The sequence below is a fragment of the Pinus tabuliformis genome, chromosome 7 (genome assembly GCF_031772625.1).
Source record: "Pinus tabuliformis cultivar Carrire ecotype Pingquan chromosome 7, CPIR1, whole genome shotgun sequence".
NCBI lineage: Eukaryota > Viridiplantae > Streptophyta > Pinopsida > Pinales > Pinaceae > Pinus > Pinus tabuliformis.
Window position 1 is genome coordinate 1,153,262,618 of NC_142293.1, and position 13,071 is coordinate 1,153,275,688.

Genomic DNA, 13,071 nt, shown 5'->3' on the forward strand with positions numbered 1-13,071 from the left:
TCACTTTTGGCAATTTGAATTCCATTTTGTGCTTTTAGCGTTTGATTTTCAGTTTTGAGGTACCTATTTAATGTCTCGAGCTCAAATATTTATTATTTTGAGACATTAGATACTAGAGGTCTTTGTGGCTCATTAAACTGGTTGATTTCTTCTTCTAGGCTCTGAATTGATCCTTTGGCTGCTGCTTTCTTTCTCTATAATGATTATATGTAATCATAGATTTCTTGTTGTATAGGATTGATACTTGGGCTTTGTACTGGACTCTTCAGAGGTGAAATGAAGGGAGGTGGTGATGCCCTTAGTGATAGTCTTAGTGATTCTCTTGGAGAGTCCCCGAGATTTTCAGATTGCTCCTTTGACTTAAGATCAATATGCTCTGCAACATTTGAGGCTGCCTCTTTCACCGTGTTCAATCTGGTGCTTCTTCTCAAACTTCTTTTCCTTAACTTTTGGAATTTATTTTTGAGGGAGGGTTTTTATTTGGGGTAAAACCTTTATTTTCTTACTCGATTTATTTCTTCTAAGACATTCTATATTCATTTTTTTCAAAATTTATACAATTGGTAGATCATCCTCTGACAAATCTTGTTGATGTTGTGGTTCGTGTTCTATTACTGTCTCACTTTTTATCTTTCTTCCCCTTAGGGTTCTGCTCGCACTTGGATATTCAAAGGTTTCCTCTTCAATTTGATTTCTCACTAGAAAATCTTCCCAATTATCACCTATGCTTTTACGATGAACGTTGATGAATTTTTTTTATTTTTTATTTTTTAAATTTGGACCATTTCTCGATTTGTGCGAGTCATCCTTGCGCAGGGGCCATGCTAATCTTCTCTGTATCGTTCCAATTTTATCGGATGTCTCCGAAGAGACCGTTGATGAAATTTTTTACTAACACATGATGGTACATTGTGTTGTCTATAAGTTGGATTTTCTTTTGAACACTTCTGGCATTTTATTAAGGTTATTCAACAGAAAGTATGGAAGATTCATTTGATGTTCTTCAAGGAAATTCATGTTGAAAATGGAAACAAGAAATGCTAAAAATAGAAGTGTTAAAAGTGTCACTGCTATAAATAGTAGTTAGGGTACTAGTGCTGGATTGAGTAATAGTAGTTCAGGATGGATTTTAATTTTAGTCAGTCCCTGGACTAAAATAGGAAGTAAAATTCAAATTTGAACTTAACAGTTGTTTGAAAATAGATTAATTAATTTACCATGAGTTAATTAGTTGTGAAAAATCAAACATGAAGTCTATGTGAGGACATGCAATAGTGTCTCCATTAATTGAGGAATTTATCCATCAGTTAAAGAGATAAGGATGAGTTATAATTTGAGTAGTAATTAGTTGGCTCAGTTAACTGAGTCAAGTCCAGTTAGATTGATTTAAACAGTTTGTTTAAATTAATGTAAGTTCAATTAGTTAATGCATGCTTGCATATAACTGCTACACTTCAGATAACTGAATATTCTCTCATGAATAGCTCATGCATGTTAGTTTAGACAGAGACGCAGTTGAGATTAGAGGAGGGACAATGTACTATCAATTGGATGGATGTTTTCCTATAAAGGAAGCTCATCCATGGAGAAGGATTTATCTCTTTTAGGATTTCACAGTTGTATTAGAGGTTAGTGAGTGTGTGAAGAGTCCAATTCACACAAGTGGCTGCACTGGACCCCAAGGAAAATTGCACAAAGAAATAGGAGGCTTGGAGGGTAGAGGAGAAGGTTTGAGAGAGGCCTTTGATTGTCTATGAGCAATAGAGGGATTGCAGAGAGAGCAGGATAGCTTGTGAGATGATTCTTTTTGTAATCCAGACTATATTTCCACTTGTATGATAATACAAAATTGGGGTTTTTGGCTGAGGCTTTCCCCTCATTATTTCTTCTGTGTTATGTGTGATTGATTTGTGTGATTGATTTCTTCTTATTAGTTATATGTGCTCAATTGATCTTGCTCAATTCGATTAAGCTTCCGCAAAGTGTTGTATAAGTAGATCTTGTATTGTGTTTTAATATATTGCATAATCTGTTGATCTACAGTGGGAATTTCTACATGGTATCAAAGCAAAGGTGATCAAGGTGAAGAACAATATACAAGAAGGAGAAGTTCCAAGTTTGGTTCCAGAATATAGAAATCGAGTTCTTATCACATCTCTATTTCACCTATGATGTTGAGTGGTTTAAGACTCGAGTATGCCCTTGATGGAAGCTCGAATTATATAGCCTAGAAGGATCACATGGAGGCAGCATTAGAGGATAACAGTCTAAAGGACTTCATTGATCAAGAAGTCCCTAAGCCAACTGATGCTACTCAACTGGTGAAATGGAAGAAATGTGTGGCTAGAGCAAGGAGAATCCTTCTGGAGGGAGTTTGAGATCACATAGTCTCAAGTCTCCATCGGAAGGAGACACCCTTTTCAATGTGGAAAAAATGGAAAGGTCTATATCAAAATAGCAGCAATCAGAGGAAGCTGGCACTGAAAGACAAGCTTTAGAAGATCAAGTGTGAAAAGGGCGACACGATCTCTACGTATTTGAACAAGTTCACCACATGTAGAGATGAGCTTGGAAGTGTAGGGATCGTGACCACTGATGATGACATGGTGAGTCTTGCACTCCTCAGTCTTCCTAAGGGCTCGCATAGCTACCAGGACTCGGTTAATGGAAGAGAGAAACTGCCAGATTTGGAACGACTTTGCTCAGATTTGATGTAGGAGGAGATAAGACGAAGCACCAAAGATGGTTCTTCATCCATGGAGGATGAAGAAAACTACACCTTAGTGAGTAAGGCCAAGAATGGAAAGGAGAAGGATTCTCTTTCCCAATCTAGTTCTTCCCATGGTGGGAAGAAGTTTGACAAATCGAGGTGGGCTATTTTGCTACAAATTGTCCACTCAGGAAATCTAGGATGGGATCCGTGGAAGGATCAGAAGGTGAGGCACTAGCCTCACAGTTCGAGTTCGATTTCACACTATTCACATGCATGGTTTCATCCATGGTGGGAAGTGGTTGGTTTCTTGATAGTGGAGCTTCTTTCCACATGACTAGTGACAAGAGTTTGTTCACTACGTTGGAGGGGAAAGATCTCCAGATACTCATAGCGATGGGTAATGATGAAAAGTATAGTGTCTTAGGTGTAGGCATGGTTATCTTTTATAGGGAGCATGGAGCTCGCATTACCTTAACCAATGTCAAGTATGTACCAAGACTGAAGAGAAATTTGGTGTCGATCACGATGCTGGAATATAGAGGCTATGATGTAGTCTTTAGTAAGGGAAATGTTTTCCTTAGACACATCATCACTAGACAGGTGAAGTAGATCAGTTCACGGGTCAAGAACCTGTATGCTCTTGAGGTTCAAGATGCATGCAAAGCCTTGAGGTGAAATGCAATTGATGGAGACTTGGTGGTTGAGAGGGAGAGTACATTACCTCTCAACATGCAGTGCCAGATGAAGTCTCAGACAATTGTGGAGGAGCCACGATTGGTGAAGCAGCTTTAGGAGGTTGTGGAGTAGCCACAACTGGGGAAGCCGAGAGGAGACAGAGTCGAGGCATCCACTCATGCAAAGACCTCTAGTAGGGGAAATTTCGAGCTAGGTGGGTAGAGGGATCACATGCATCCATTCCTCCAGGTAGGAGGTGGGCCGATGTGGAGTGATCATCCCAAGAAGGCTAGAATAGGGGCAGGATCCTTGAGGTACCCAACCTCTTTGATTCAACTTTGCTACAGGAGCCCCGATGAGGAGTAGCACGACTGGATGATTGGGTAGAGACATATGCAGATGGAGCAGTAGAGAGAGCTACAATGCAAGAGTCCCAAGATAGTGTAGAGCTAGCAGGCTGCAACAATGTGATAGGCACATGAGTGTTGCACCAGTGAAGGATGGCACAGAGAGGTGTGCAATGGTGTGAAATGCATGGAGTGTTTCAACAGCTCAGAGGTCAGAGAGGGAGCACTTGTCAGGAACAGGTAGAGCTTCAGCATCAGAGTATGTTTCTAGCCCAACAGAGATATCAGTTGGGATTTTTTTGTTTCTAGAGTTGCTGGAGCAACCACACATGGTAGAAGTGTTACAAGAAAAACATTACAAAGGTACATTATTGGGTTTGAGTTGAATGCCTTTCTTGTTGAGAGGGAGTGTTGAAAGTGGCAACAAGAAATGCTAAAAATAGAAGTGCTAAAAATAGCACTACTATAAATAGTAGTTTGGGTACTAGTGCTGGATTGAGCAATGCTAGCAGTTCGGGATGGATTCCAATTTTAGTCAGTCCTTGGACTAAAATAGGAAGTAAAATTCGAATTTGAACTTAACAACTATTTGAAAACAAATTAATTAATTCACCATGAGTTAATTAGTTGTGAAAAATCAAACATGAAGTCTATGTGAGGGCATGCAACAGTTTCTCCATTAATTGAGGAATTTATCCATCAGTTAAAGAGATAAGAATGAGTTCTAATTTGAGTAGTAATTAGTTGGCTCAATTAACTGAGTCAAGTCCAGTTAGATTGATTTAAACAATTTGTTTAAATTAATGTAATTTCAGTTAGTTAATGCATGCTTGCATATAACTGCTGCACTTCAGATAACTGAATATTCTCTCATGAATAACTCATGCATGTCAGTTTAGATAGAGACCTAGTTGAGATTAGAGGAGGGACAATGTACTATTAGTTGGATGGATTTTTTTACTATAAAGGAATCTCATCCATGGAGAAGGATTTATCTCCTTTAGGATTGCACAATTGGATCAGAGGTTAGTGAGTGTGTGAAGAGGCCAATTCACACAAGTGGCTGCACTAGACCCCAAGGAAAATTGTGCAAAGAAATAGGAGGCTTGGAGGATAGAGGAGAAGGTTTGAGAGGGGCCTTTGACTGTCTATGAGCAGCAGAGGGATTGCACAGAGAGCATGATAGCTTGTGAGATAATTCTTTTTGTAATCTAGACTATATTTCCACTTGTATGATAATACAGAGTTGGGGTTTTTGGCAGAGGCTTTCCCCTAGTTCTTTCTTCTGTGTTATGTGTGATTGATTTCACATTATCAGTTATATGTGTTCAATTGATCTTGCTCAATTCGATTAAGCTTCCGCAAAGTGTTGTAGAAGTAGACCTTGTATTGTGTTTTAGAATATTGCATAATCTGTTGATCTACAATGAGAATTTCTATAGTTCATCAGTAGCATAATGTGATAGAAAAACATACACCCAAATCGGCCTTCACAAGTAAAAAATTTCTGAATAATAAGGAGAAAATTTCTCAATTTACTTTGGAGGGCAGAGCTAGGAATACCTTTTATGAAGACAATAGTATCCATGCTTGGGTTTTTTAGGAAATTTTTCTAGTCTTCCCCTTCGATTCCTCTGTTATTGAACCACTTTTCTCCAGCTCTAGGTAGTCTGGTGGCTTCTGTAATCAAAGACTCTGTTACTCCAAACTTGACATCGCCTATTTCGACTTCTGCACCATCAAAAGACCATGCAAAGGTTTTTTTCACCTCCTTGTGGAAACCATCAAACTTTTTTATGAAGTCTAACCACTGAGATTTTTGTAACAATTCTCTGGTCTAGGGGTATCCTTCCAAAAATTTCCTTCTTGTTGGTTCTGTTCAAACAATAACGCCCATGGTGAGAGATTTTTTGTCTCGAGAACTGTTTCACTTGATAGGGAAAATAGTCTCAGTAGGGGTTTTGCTCTATGATGGAGAGACTATATGAATTCAAAGAATGAGAGAACAGGCAAGTATAATGAATGTTCATGGGGATGAGTTAGCTATTTCAATGCATTTAATTCAATGATTCAGCAATCAAATCGATGGCTCCGAAATGAGTATGAGATATGAGTTAAATGGTGGCAGATTATAATGGATTTGACAAGGGACTATCATCCATGCACTGCAATGATTTCAGTTTTTATTTTCCTGGTAATGTTATGTCCACATAATTCATATATGAAATATGTTAACCCCTATTGTAAAATTAAAGTGTTACATACCTTAGATTTATTTGCTAACCTTTATTTATCCTTTGATGTCATTTGTAGGTACTTTGCACTTGAATGGAGTTAATCATTTCTTCAACTTGAGCCACCAAGTGTCCCTATCAAATTTGCTGCAAAAACCTTATCAGAGCTGTAGAAACTTGCCAGAGCTGCAGAAAGTCACTAATTCTATAGCTTAAAATCTTTGAAGAAGGGATGCTTTAGAAAAAGGGATTTTTAGAAAAATGACTAAGAGAAAATTTAAGGTGCCAACAAGAGTTGGTTTTCACTTTAAATTTTTTGTATAAGCATGCCAACAACTTGTTGGTTTTCATGTTTATACATTATTATTATTATTATTATTATTTTATTTGTTTATATGAAATAAGGAAAAGTAAAATTTCTAAGGTGCAAAAGAAGAAGAATTCCTCTCAACCATCTTCAATCCTGAGTTATCTTGGAAATTTTGTCAAATTATTCTTTTGCCAATGGATTTTGATAAAGTCTAAGTCAATGTCCATTCACTAAAAGAGGAATTTTCTCTTCATCAATAGCCTTGATTCGGATTGCACTATTGTCAAATAAATTTTCAACTTCATAAGGTCCAAGCCAATGAGTTTGGAATTTTCCTGGGAAGTTCTCGAACTTTGAATCAAAAGGTAATGCCCAATCTCCTAGATGAAATTTTCTTTCTCTAATGTATTTGTTATGCCATCTGGATCTTTGCCGTTGAACTAGGTTGGTCTTCTAGAAGGAATCTTGTCTTATTTCATCAAGCTCATTGAGTTGTCCCATCCTTTTCTTTTGCTCTTCTGATAAGTAAAGATCCAACTGGACTGCTATTTTATAAGTCTGGATCAGGAACTCTATTAGAAGTAGGACTTGTTTCCCATAAACAAGTTCATAGGGAGTATGTCCTATAGTACTTCTACATGTAGTTCTATAAGCCCATAAAGCTTCTAGAATCTTTTCTTCCCAGTCCTTCCTATGTAAGTGTACAGTCTTGGTGAGAATTGCTTCAATCACCTTGTTTTTATACTCGACTTATCCATTGACTTGTGGATGGTATGGAGTAGATTTCCGATGCTTGATTTTGTACTGTTCCATGAGCTTCTGCACTAATCTAGATGTAAACTCTGTTCCTTGATCTATTACAATTTCTCTTGGGACACCAGAATGAGTGAAAATATCCTCAAAAAGAAATGAAACTACAACATTTTTAGTATCAAAATGAAGTGCCTTAGCTTCTACCCATTTAGTGACATAATCAGTACATACCAGAATATACCTTTTTTGTTTTGAACGTGGATTGATTGGACTAGAAAAATCTAGTGCCCAATTCTCAAAAGGTTCAATGAGTACCTGAGGTTGTAATGGAATTTCATTTGAAAGAGTAGGTTTTCCCATCCTTTGACAACTGTCACATCTCTTAACATATTCTTTGGTATCCTTGAAAATGGAAGGCCAATAATATCCTAAGAGAAGGATCTTATAAGCAATTCTTTTGTTAGAGAAATGTCCTCCACATCATTCATCATGGCATGATTTAGGTATTTCCGGTATCTCATCTTCTCAAATACATCTTTTGATGGTGAGATATGGTCTTGTTATGTACAATTCTTCGTTTATCCATGAGTAATATAGGATGTTTTGAATTATCCTCCTCTTTTTTCTGGGAGACAAATGAAATGGTAATTTCCATGTAGCTAAATAATTAGAAATATCTGCATGCCAAGGTGATTTAGTAAATATTGCAAAGAGATATTCATCAAGAAATTTATCCTCCAGGCATTTATCATTGTTATCATTCTAAATTCTAGATAAAAAGTCAGTGATTGTATTTTGTTTTCCGAGTCGATCTATAATAGTGATGTTGAATTCTTGTAATAGTAAGAGCCATCTGGTTATTCTTCCATTAGTGATTGGTTCATTCATTAGATATCTAATGGCAGAATGGTTTGTGAATGAACTTTTCAAAGCCAGTTATATAATGTATGAATTTATTGATGGCATAAAATACAACTAAAAGCTTCTTCTCAGTTACAATATAGTTTAGCTCTGTTGGAGTTAAATTTTTACTAGTATAATAGATTTCATAAGGAGTAAGGTCCTTTTTTCCTAACACAACTCCTAAGGTCGTGTCTGAAGCATTGGTTGATATATAGAAAGGAAATTTCCAATTAGGTCCATTTAAAATAGGTGCTCCAGAGATTTTCTTTTTCAATGTTTTAAAGGAATTTTGACAATCAAAATCCCAACTGAATTCACAGTCTTCGGTAAGTAGTCTTAAGAGTGGAGATGATGTCTTTGTGAAGTTTTCTATGAATCTTATACAGTATCCAGTAATACCAAAAAAAATCCTAACATATCGTTGACAATTTGGCACTGATGATTTAGAAATGACCTATACTTTAAATGAGTCTACCTTAATTCCATCTCCTGAAATATGGTGATCTAAAAAAATTCCTTCATTAAACTTCATAAAAAATTTCTCATGACTTAATGAAAGATTTGTTTCTTTACATCTTATTATAACTTTTTCTAAATTTTAAAGTGCTTCTTCAAAACAATCTCTGTAAATTGTGAAATCATCCATATATACTTCCACACAATCATGAATAAGATCAGAGAAAATTTTGAGGAATTCTCTTGGGAATGTTATTGGAGCATTGCATAATCCAAAAGGAAGTACTTAGTAAGCATAAGTTCCCCATGGATAGGTAAATGTCATTTTATCTTGATCCTCAGGTGCTACCTAAATCTGATTGTATCCACTAAAACCATCCAAGAATGAAAAATACTTTTTCCATGCTAATGTGTCTAAAACTTGATCTATGAAAGGAAGTGGAAAGTGGTATTTTAATGTTGCTTTATTTAATTCCCTTTAATCAATACATACCTCCATTTCCCATTTTTCTTAGGAACTATTAATAGGGGTGAAACCCAGTAACTGTTTGATATTAGATAGGTGAAGTTTACATTTAGCAGTTTTTATAATTCCTCCTTAACACTTTCTTTCAGATTTGGATTCATTCTTCTTTTAGTTTTCTAACTGGCCTCGCACTCTATTCAATGTAGATATGATGCATGCACTTTTTAGGATTAATTCATCTCATATCAGTGTATTCCCATGCATAAGTAGAAGAGTGTTTTTGTAAAATTTCTACCAGTTGATTTTTCTGTAATTCTTCCAGGTTTTCATTAATGTTCAAAGTTTTTCCTAGAAAAATTTCTATTGAAGAATTTCCAAATTTTTCCATAGAGTGTAAAGACATTTGTCTAGATGATAGATATTCGATTCGACTATGGTCATACTGTAAGGAGGGTTCATTATTTTCCATTAGATTTAAAATTTGGTCCTCCTCACTTGTTCACTAGTGAAAATAGGTTGTATATCATTATCATCATCTATTCATTCCTCATTCTCTATTTCTATTGTTATTTTTGCAAGTGGATACAATGTAAATTTCTTTGTAGAACTTTCATCTTAAATAAACATATCACCTTATCTACAACCGATGAAAGCATCATCCGTAGCTAACCAAGGTCTTCCTAGGATTAATGGATGTCATCCTAAATTATTCTTGGGTGTTAAAACCATGAAGTCGATAGGATATTCCCAAGAATCTAAGGATACACAAACATCTTCTAACACACCATCAAGTTTAATTACATACCTATCTGCTAGTTGCAACAATGTTGGTGTGTATTGAAGGTTAGGAAGCCTTAGTGAATCCATGATTGTTTACTCATTATGCTTGTGGATGCTCCTAGATCAATCAATGTGTTTGGTATTTCAATTCCATTGATGTGAATTTTGACAATGGGGCACCTTGGCTCTAGATATTTTTGTATTGTTGCTTTTCCCATCATGATGTCTGCAATTTTCCCAACTAATTGAATTCTTTTTATGTCTTTTATTTTTCTTCTTGGTCTTTGAGTACTCAATTCCTTGATTGTTTTGCAAAAATTTGTATTTCTTTTATAGCTTGAAATAAAGGAATTTTTATACAAACATTTCTTAATTCATTGAGCATGTTATAATCAGTAAATTTGATTTGTCTTTCTACTCTATAAATTTTCAACCATTCAAGAAAAGGTCGTTTAATGGATAATGAGGATTGTTCTATAATAGGAGTATCATCAGAGATTATAGGAATACTCCCTGTTTGGTTATTTTATTTCAGAGGAAAACAACTTTCTCCTTCTTCAGATTGATTTTTATCTTTTTGAAGATTTGTCTTTGCTTCCTGAATGACAACAGGGGGTTTTCTTTGTAATACTCTACCAGATCTTAATTGAACATTATTTAGATCTAGTGGAGTTATTACATAGGTTTGAGGATTCTACCCTTCCATATTGTAAACAGTTTGAGATATTTTATTATTTGGATTCAAAAGTGGTTGAGCAGGTAATTGATTTGTTTTTTGTGCAAATGGTAGGGAGAGTTGTGGATTTTGATTTTGGATTTGAACTTGAGGTAATTTATAGCTTGAGGAATTGGATTAGATTGAGGAATTTGATTAGATTTACGTAAGAGTTGTGGTGGGAAATTAGGATAGGATTGTGAATATTTTTTATATTGAGCATAAGCACCATAAGGATTTTTCCATCCTTGATTCCATGATTGTGATTGTGGCTGAGCCCAAGGCTGTTAAGATGGATTCCAATTATTTTGTCTATACTAAGAAAACTTGTTGCGTCCCTATAATACTAGTGATTACCCCATTACTATTGTAGTTATACCCCTTATTAATATTGTTGTGCCCCTATTGCCCCCATATTGTTATTATTGTGCCCCATAGAATCCCTCTATTTTTATTTTTGTGGCTTTATATTATTATTGTTAGGTCGGCTGGATTATATTGTGACTCCTTAGACTCCTATATATAGAAAGGAGGTTTTGTCATTTGAATCATCCAAGAATTGTTCATTTATGTAATGTAAAGGAGGTTGCCCCCTCGAAGAGGCTAAATTCTAAGGCATTTATCTATCTTTTCTATCTTTTCTTGAGTGGTTTCATAACATTTGGTATTAGAGCTTTGGATTCTAGGGTTTCGTTGCTCCAAACAGGTCATCGTGGAATTTTCACTATAACTTTCTTTATGTGACGTTTCAGAAGTCGCAAAAAAAACCCATTTGAGAAGAAATCGCGTTGATCCTTGGGTCCGAATTTCAAAGCTTTTTGCAGATATGATCTGAGGAACTTGGTCTTTTTGCAGACTCCTGAATTACATTCAAAATAGGTGACCTGGGGAAAATCGTCATAACTTTCTCTCTGGGGATCGGATTGAAATTTCGTAAGAAGTTACAGAAATAGGATAGACTGTAGTTTCTTGTGTGCATGTTTCAGATCCAAAGTTCGAAACAGTGACTCATGGCATGTCGTACAAGTTCGCTCTACTGAACTAGTCTATAAGCAAGTCATTGTGGGAGATTTCACATAACTCTTCCTTGGAGAATCCAATTTGGGTCAAGCTTGTGGCATTGGAAAGAGGACACAGAGGGCTACTACAGTTCAAAAATTTAGAACTAGATGATTGGAAAGTATAGAGATACATCAGAGGCAATATCGAGCTCCTACAAAGTGAAAAAATGTGTGTAGATTTTCTTAAATTTTTGCTTAAGCTTGGTTTGAAAATTTATTTTGAAGGAATTCAAAGGGCATAGTAGAGCATTATTATTGGTAACTGATGCCCCAAGGAAAGAAAATGCAAACACCTAGTAAGGAACCTGAAAGCTCTAGCATGACTCATGAAGAAGAGGAAGAAATGCAACATGATATATAAAAATTACAAGACCAAGTACAACAACTGTCCCTTGCACAAAAAGGAACAGAATCTAAGATGGATGGTTTAAAGAAAGATGTAGAAGCTAAGATGGATGGTTTAAAGAAAGGTGTAGAAGCTAAGATGGACTGTTTAAAGAAAGGCGTAGAAGCTAAGATGATTGACGTGGAAGCTAAGATGGATGATTTGAAGATAGATTTGAAGACAGACATGGACGAATTGAAGATAAATATGAATAAGTTGCTACAAGAAATGGTCCCTAAGGGTGAAAGGGTACTAAAGGAAACTCATGATGAGAACAAAAGAAATGTTAATCATGATTCCATAGATGCTAATGTTGGATCGAAGACTCACCATATTCCAAAAATCGATATGAGGAAGTTTGATGGCAAGGATCCTCCCACAACGATATTACAGATGGAGCAATTCTTCGATCTCAATAATGTGCAAAACAAACAAAAGGTATGTATGGAAACTTTATATTTGGAACCAAATCAGTTTGTATGGTATCAATGGCTTTGCTCTCATAAACCATGTATCACTTGGGCAATTTTTACGGAAGAATTGATAGCACATTATGAGGATACAAAAAGCAACACTTTTTTTAGCCAATTGATAAGTCTCAAACAAAAGGGTTCAATAATGGAGCACATTGAGGAGTTCCAAAAATTGAACATAAGGGTAAAAGATATTCCAGAGGAGCATAGGATTAATGTGTTCATAGGGTCTTTAAAGGATAATATCCAACATGATGTTCGCCTTTGGGAACCTGATTCATTAGAGAAGGCATTCAGGTTAGCAAGAAAAATGGAAAACAAAATTATGGCAACCAGGAAGCATACCACTCACAACTATAAAGACGGAAGTGTTGTTGCCCCTAGTCTTCCACAACCTATAAGGTTGACACCACAACAATTGGAAGAAAAAAGAGCAAAAGGGCTTTGTTACAGTTGTGATAGCAAATACACTAAAGGTCATAAGTGTGCTGAGAAGAAAGTATTCTACATAGATTGTGAAGAGGAAGAAGAAAAGGAGCAAGAAAGGTCAAAAGAAGAGGATATACTCCAGGAACAAAGCCTAGATGAAGAAAAAATAAATCTGACCATATCCTGTAATGCATTGGCGGGAATTACCATTCATCAAAACATCAAGATAGAAGGACTAATCAAGAATAAAAAGGTAATAGTGTTGATTGATTCAGGAAGCACCCACAATTTTATTCATTGTAAGGTAGCAAAAGAATTGAATTTCTTCCTATATCCAGCACCAGAGTGTCAAGTGATGATTGCAAAATGGA

At 35.9% G+C, this 13,071-nt stretch overlaps 1 non-coding gene across 1 annotated transcript; it reads right to left on the bottom strand.

Annotated features, from left to right (window-relative positions):
* Positions 1–770: 770 nt before the first annotated feature.
* On the bottom strand, positions 771–873 carry LOC149251576 (U6 spliceosomal RNA). The gene has a single exon (XR_016267583.1). It is a non-coding gene; the product is annotated as a U6 spliceosomal RNA (small nuclear RNA).
* Between the last annotated feature and the right edge of the window lie 12,198 nt (positions 874–13,071).